At 46.6% G+C, this 5,348-nt stretch overlaps 1 non-coding gene across 1 annotated transcript; it reads left to right on the forward strand.

Moving 5' to 3' along the window:
- The first annotated feature begins 3,821 nt into the window (after positions 1-3,821).
- Positions 3,822-3,929, forward strand: LOC120657793. The gene has a single exon (XR_005668330.1). It is a non-coding gene; the product is annotated as a small nucleolar RNA R71 (small nucleolar RNA).
- Positions 3,930-5,348: the final 1,419 nt, after the last annotated feature.

Consider the following 5,348-nt stretch of genomic DNA (forward strand, 5'->3'; position numbering starts at 1 on the left):
CCCGAAGAGTGCAAAGAAATTGGATGGTGAGGAGTCGAGAACTATACTCCTTAATGGGAACGAAGTTATCCCATCCAATTTCATGACAAACATTAGAGAAGTCTTCATACATACCTCTTTTGATGAGGAGGTCCTGATCGAATGCTCGGGTGTGGACGAAGCTTCTATTCTTGAGGATGGCCTAGCCTTGTCATTCACGATCATCTCGCAAGTCGAGGTACGGTGCATCTTCCATATCAATCTCTATGACCTCGGCTTGCGGTTCGGTTTGCATCTCTTCATATTGTTCTTCTTCCTCGTAGTCCATCATGCTTGGTGTAGGCGTAGGTTTGGGTGTGTACAAGCTCGAGCCACCCCGAGAACAGGATGAGCTTCCACCCGTCATCTTCTTGAATGCACCAGAGACCTTCCGTCCTATGCCTTTCATGATGAACAAAAACAAGTGCAACTCGAAACGGGTTACATTAGTGAAACTAAATTAAATGCTCTTACCCATGAGTTGCTCCTTCTTTCTTGCAGCAAAGAAATGAGAGAGAGAGGTCTCTTAAAATCAAATCTTGAGCAAAAATCCAAGAAAACCCGAGAGCAAAGTTTGAGAGAGTTTGAGAGAGAGAGTGAATGAGAGTTGAGTGTGAGAGCTCAACACACACCCCTCGGCCTCTATTTAAAGTGAGAATGCCCAGGCACAACGGCTAGGAGCTGAACACAAAGATCACTAGCCGTTGGAAAAAGATGGCAAAGAGCCGTTGCCAGGTGGGGTCGGCCGACCCTAGGGTTCGGCCGGCCCCCCTGTGGGCCCACTGGCTGACAGCCAGGGCCCAGGGGCTCTCTAACAGCTATATGTTTTGAAATTTTGGGTGCCCGGCCAAACTTTGCTTCGAAAGATGTTCAAAATTATTTTCCAAAGGATTTTCATGCTCGGAAATGTTTTTGGATTTTTGCGAAAAAATAGAAAAGGTGCTAGAATAGTTTCTAGCATGCAAGAAATGTTTTGAAAATTCAAATATGCAGTGGGAAAAATCAAAAAAATCGAGAAAAGCAAAATGGTGGAGAGTGAATATGAGATACGTACCGATTTACCTTTAGCAAGGCTCGTCGTTTAGAGTCTAACGAGCGGGACCTTTCTCCTGCCTTGATTCCCACTGCTCGGCTCGTCTTGGAGAATTGGACGAGGACGAGCTTGCGACCTTATGCCACATTTTCTTTGTATGTCTTTTCTTTAATCTTGTGGCCGTAGGTCTTGGTAGTGGGGATTCTGGTGCATCCCAAATTGCCTGCCCTTCATCATCCTGTCAGTTAAGGATGCGCTGCTCTTCCCTTTGTTTGAATCTGAAGAACATGTTCTCCTTCCCAACACGGAAGGGGATTTCTCCTCTTCCCACGTTTATCCTTGCTCTGGTGGCCCTCAGGAATTGTCGCCCAAGGATGAGCTCGATTCCTAGGTCACCCTCTATATCCATGACCACAAAGTATGCAAGGATGAAGGAGTCTCGCACGCGGACCAGGACATTCTTGGCTATCCCTTCAGGATACTGGATTGTAGACTCTGCGAGCTGCACATACATGTATGTTGGGGAGAGAGCAGGGTATAAGAGTTTCTCGTATATTACCATGGGCATAATGTTGATAGTGGCCCCCAGGTCGCAGAGTGCATGCTCATAGTATTGATCGAAGATTGAGCAGCTGATCATGGGGACCCCTAGATCTTCTTGAATTGCTGCTACCAGGCCATCCCAAGTGTCATTTCTTGGGGGATTGTACCTACTTGCATGGTTAGTTTGCGAAGTCTGCCGGGGAAGGTTGCCCCACCCGGTAGACACCATATTTGCAGTTTCAACAGGAGATTCGGGTTGCCCCGGAATCTTCCCGTTCTTAGAGACAGGAACAGTAGCAGCAATTTGTGCAAGTTGTGTTTCTATCATTTTGTTGAAACTTAGTTGATTTTTATAAGCAGAAGAAAGAGTTTCAACTTTTGCATTTATGCTTTCCAAAATTTTATCGTTGGCAGCAAGCTTCTTGTTTAAAGATTCATTGATTTTAGCTTGGCCAAAGACTAAGTCTCTTAAGGAGGGTTGGTTCGAATTAAAATTTGAATTGAAATTTGAGTTGAAATTGTTACCTCCTCCTTGGAATGGTGGGCGTGTGTTGGTATTTCTTAACGATCATAGAGTAATCCGGAAGCGCACGGAAGATACCGTTGTAGCACTTCACTCGGAGAGTATTCAGGGTATCGAGATTTCACTTGGAACGGATGTGTAACGATCTTCTGGCTAGTTTAACCCAGGAGAAGAAGAGGTAGGTGAGTTTCGGGTAGTGTGGTTTATCTAAGGTTGAAGATCAAGGCAAGGTAAACTTAGGCTCGTCACTTGTTTACTTCAAACACCGGTCTGACCCAGGTACTGTTAGGGACCTCCGGCTTATGGCTCTATGCCATACTCGGACAGGGGGGAGTGCACTAACCACGAAGCAGCTTCATAGCGGACTGACAGGGCTGTCACCACCTGCGGTCTACCCCGCAATACTGTGGAGCACGAGGCAAACAAAGGTAATCTAGGACCTAAGCACCACGCTTAAGCCTTCGACTACTTACTCTAGCGTTGCGCAGGGTTACCCATCTTTATCAGGGGCCCTCTACTAGAGCAACCATTACAAGAACGGATGATGATCCCGTAAACAAATGAATAACTTAAGAATACTAAACCAAGAACTTAACGAAAGATGAACTTCAGATACTTACTCAAATGATTCGTATCCGCCAAGGTACAAGACGAAGAGAGGCCGACACGTCCGGCTCTTCTCCGATCTTTCTCCCGCACACTTCCTCTACTCTACTAATACAAGTGGAGATCTACTACTACTTCTCCAACAAGTGAATGGAGTGAAGAATGATGATGGTATGCTTGAGTGGGTGCGTGGGGCTCCTTTTATAGCTCCAAAGGTCGGTTCCTGCCATCAACAAATATGGGAACATGGATAACTACCTTCTGGAGGATAAGAATGATCTTGCCGCCAAATCTCAGGGTGAGACCCTGCCATGTGGGGTCGGCCAAACCCTGTTGGCCGCCTTTGGCCACCGCCTTCGTCTGGGTCTCTGCTTGGTGGGTCCTGATGTCAGATAGCTCGGTGCCGGGGTTGGGTTGGTCGGTTTGGTCTGGTTTGTGGGCCCTCTTTGTTGGTATGACGCAGCGTCGGAGATTCTGTGCATCTGTGTTGCGTCTTTTGTCTGTTTTTGCTCTATTCTGGGTATGGGTGCCTGCAATCCAAGAATCACCAAAACTTGTGGAAATGGTAAGCATTAAGCCCTATAACTACTTTTGGTGCTTGAAAGTTATGAAAAGATGTAGGAGTTGACGGCTTTATTTCTGACTTAAGGGTCGTCAACAGCGTGATTGACCCCACCCATGGCCTCCTTGTGGATGGAACCTAGTGTTGTTGATATTGATGTAGGTTGCGTCTTCTCGAGTTTCGGGACAGTCATTCCCCGAGTGTCCACCATCACCACAAACTTCGCATGTAAAGTACGAGTTCATATCATGGACGGGAACAAGCATCTGTTGCCGGTTCCCTTCATCAAGCTTTTTCATTAGGAGGTCCAGCTGGCGGCGAGCATGTCCGTCTCCTTGACGGTATGCATTCCGCCTTTTGTTCTGGGCTGGGAACGCTCCTCGTTCCAGCTCTGGTTGGAGACTATCTTCTCGATCAAGGCTGTAGCCTTGGCAATTGTGAGGTTGAGATAGGCTCCTCCAACAGCGGCATCAAGATGGGCTCCGGATGTTGTCGTTAGCCCGTTGTAGAAGCTTTGGAGCATGAGCCACTCGTGCATCCCATGATAAGGACAGGCGAGTATGTATTCTTGCAGTCTCTCCCAAGCTTCTGGGATGGATTCCATCCCTGTATGCTGGAAACTTGAAATTTCTCCTGCGCAGGGCATTTGTTTTGCCCAACGGGAAGAATTTAGCGACGAACGCCGTGGAACACTTGTCCCATGTGCTGATGGCTTCCTTGTTCTGCTAAAACCACTATTTCGCTTTCTCGAGGAGGGAGAAAGGAAACATGAGGAGCCTGATGGCGTCAGCCGTAACGCCCCGTATGGTTACGGTCTTGCAAAGCTCCAGAAAGTTCAGGAGATGGGCGCTGGCGTCCTCATTCGGCTTGCCACAGAATGGGCTAGCCTGTACCTTGTTAATGAGGCTAGACTTCAGCTCAATGTTCATGTTCCCAACATCAACGTTGGGTCCAGTTGCCACATTGGCAGCCGAGGGGACGGAGAAGTCGCGCAGGGTCTTCTTAGCCATGAGTTCAGTTGATGGTGCTTGGAAAGCTGGTTCACTTATCGACTGCGAGATCGAAAGAGGGATGACACGAGGTCGGACACTTCTCACGAGCTTCTCGGGATTTTCAACAAAATTTGTCAGCAAGGAGAAACCAGACATACACTACCCTGTTTTCATCCAATCAGGAGAAAACAAAAAGATAAACACATTAGCCTGTCTAAGCAGCAGCTACCTCTTACTTATATAGCCATGTTTATGTACTTCAGTAAATAACTTTACACCTAGTGCCATCCCCGGCAACGGCGCCAGAAATGCTTTATGACAATCCAGGTTTTAGGTGTTAAAAATATAATTTTTGTGTTTATTTAAAAATTTAAACTATGATTTCCAGAGCAAGGGTATTTTTGTTATTTTGGAAAAAATGCAAAGTCCTTTTTACAAAATAGTTTTTGCAAAAGGCAAAATTTCAAAATTTATGAGGGGTTAAAATACATATTTTGTTTTTCACTTTTACCCTCATAAAAACATATATTTATGCTTAAGGCTATTCTTGCAATTTTCAAACGTAAGTTGTGTTCTTCTACAATTAAAAAGAATTGACGGATTTCAAAATAATTTCAAACCCTTTGATCTAGTGAAATTTTGCACAACATGAAAGTTGTAGATCTTGAAACGTTACACAACTTTCATGTTGAACACTTTTTCATTAGAACCATAGATCAACAGAAAATTTTACTTTTCAGTTTAGTGCCTGAAAATTTGGAAATTGCAAAACCACGATTCTTCTTCCTCCTCTCTGCTCGAAATAGGGGCGCCGCCCCTTGCCGCCGTTTTGCTCCGCCGCCGGTTCCCGCCGCCGGCCAGCAGGTTGTTAGCGACCCCAACATCCCACGCGTCGCGAGCAAGACCCCATCATCCTCGAACCGCCTCTGCCTGGCACCTTGCGCACGTGCCACGCCGCTGCACCCCACCAGCTCGCCGGCCGCCCTATGGAGGACGAGCACTGCCGTAGGAAGCTACCCCCAGTCTCGGCAAAACTTATCTCCTCCTCCCTTGCCTATAAAAAGGGTAGAA

This window comes from Panicum virgatum, chromosome 1N, assembly GCF_016808335.1.
Source record: "Panicum virgatum strain AP13 chromosome 1N, P.virgatum_v5, whole genome shotgun sequence".
NCBI lineage: Eukaryota > Viridiplantae > Streptophyta > Magnoliopsida > Poales > Poaceae > Panicum > Panicum virgatum.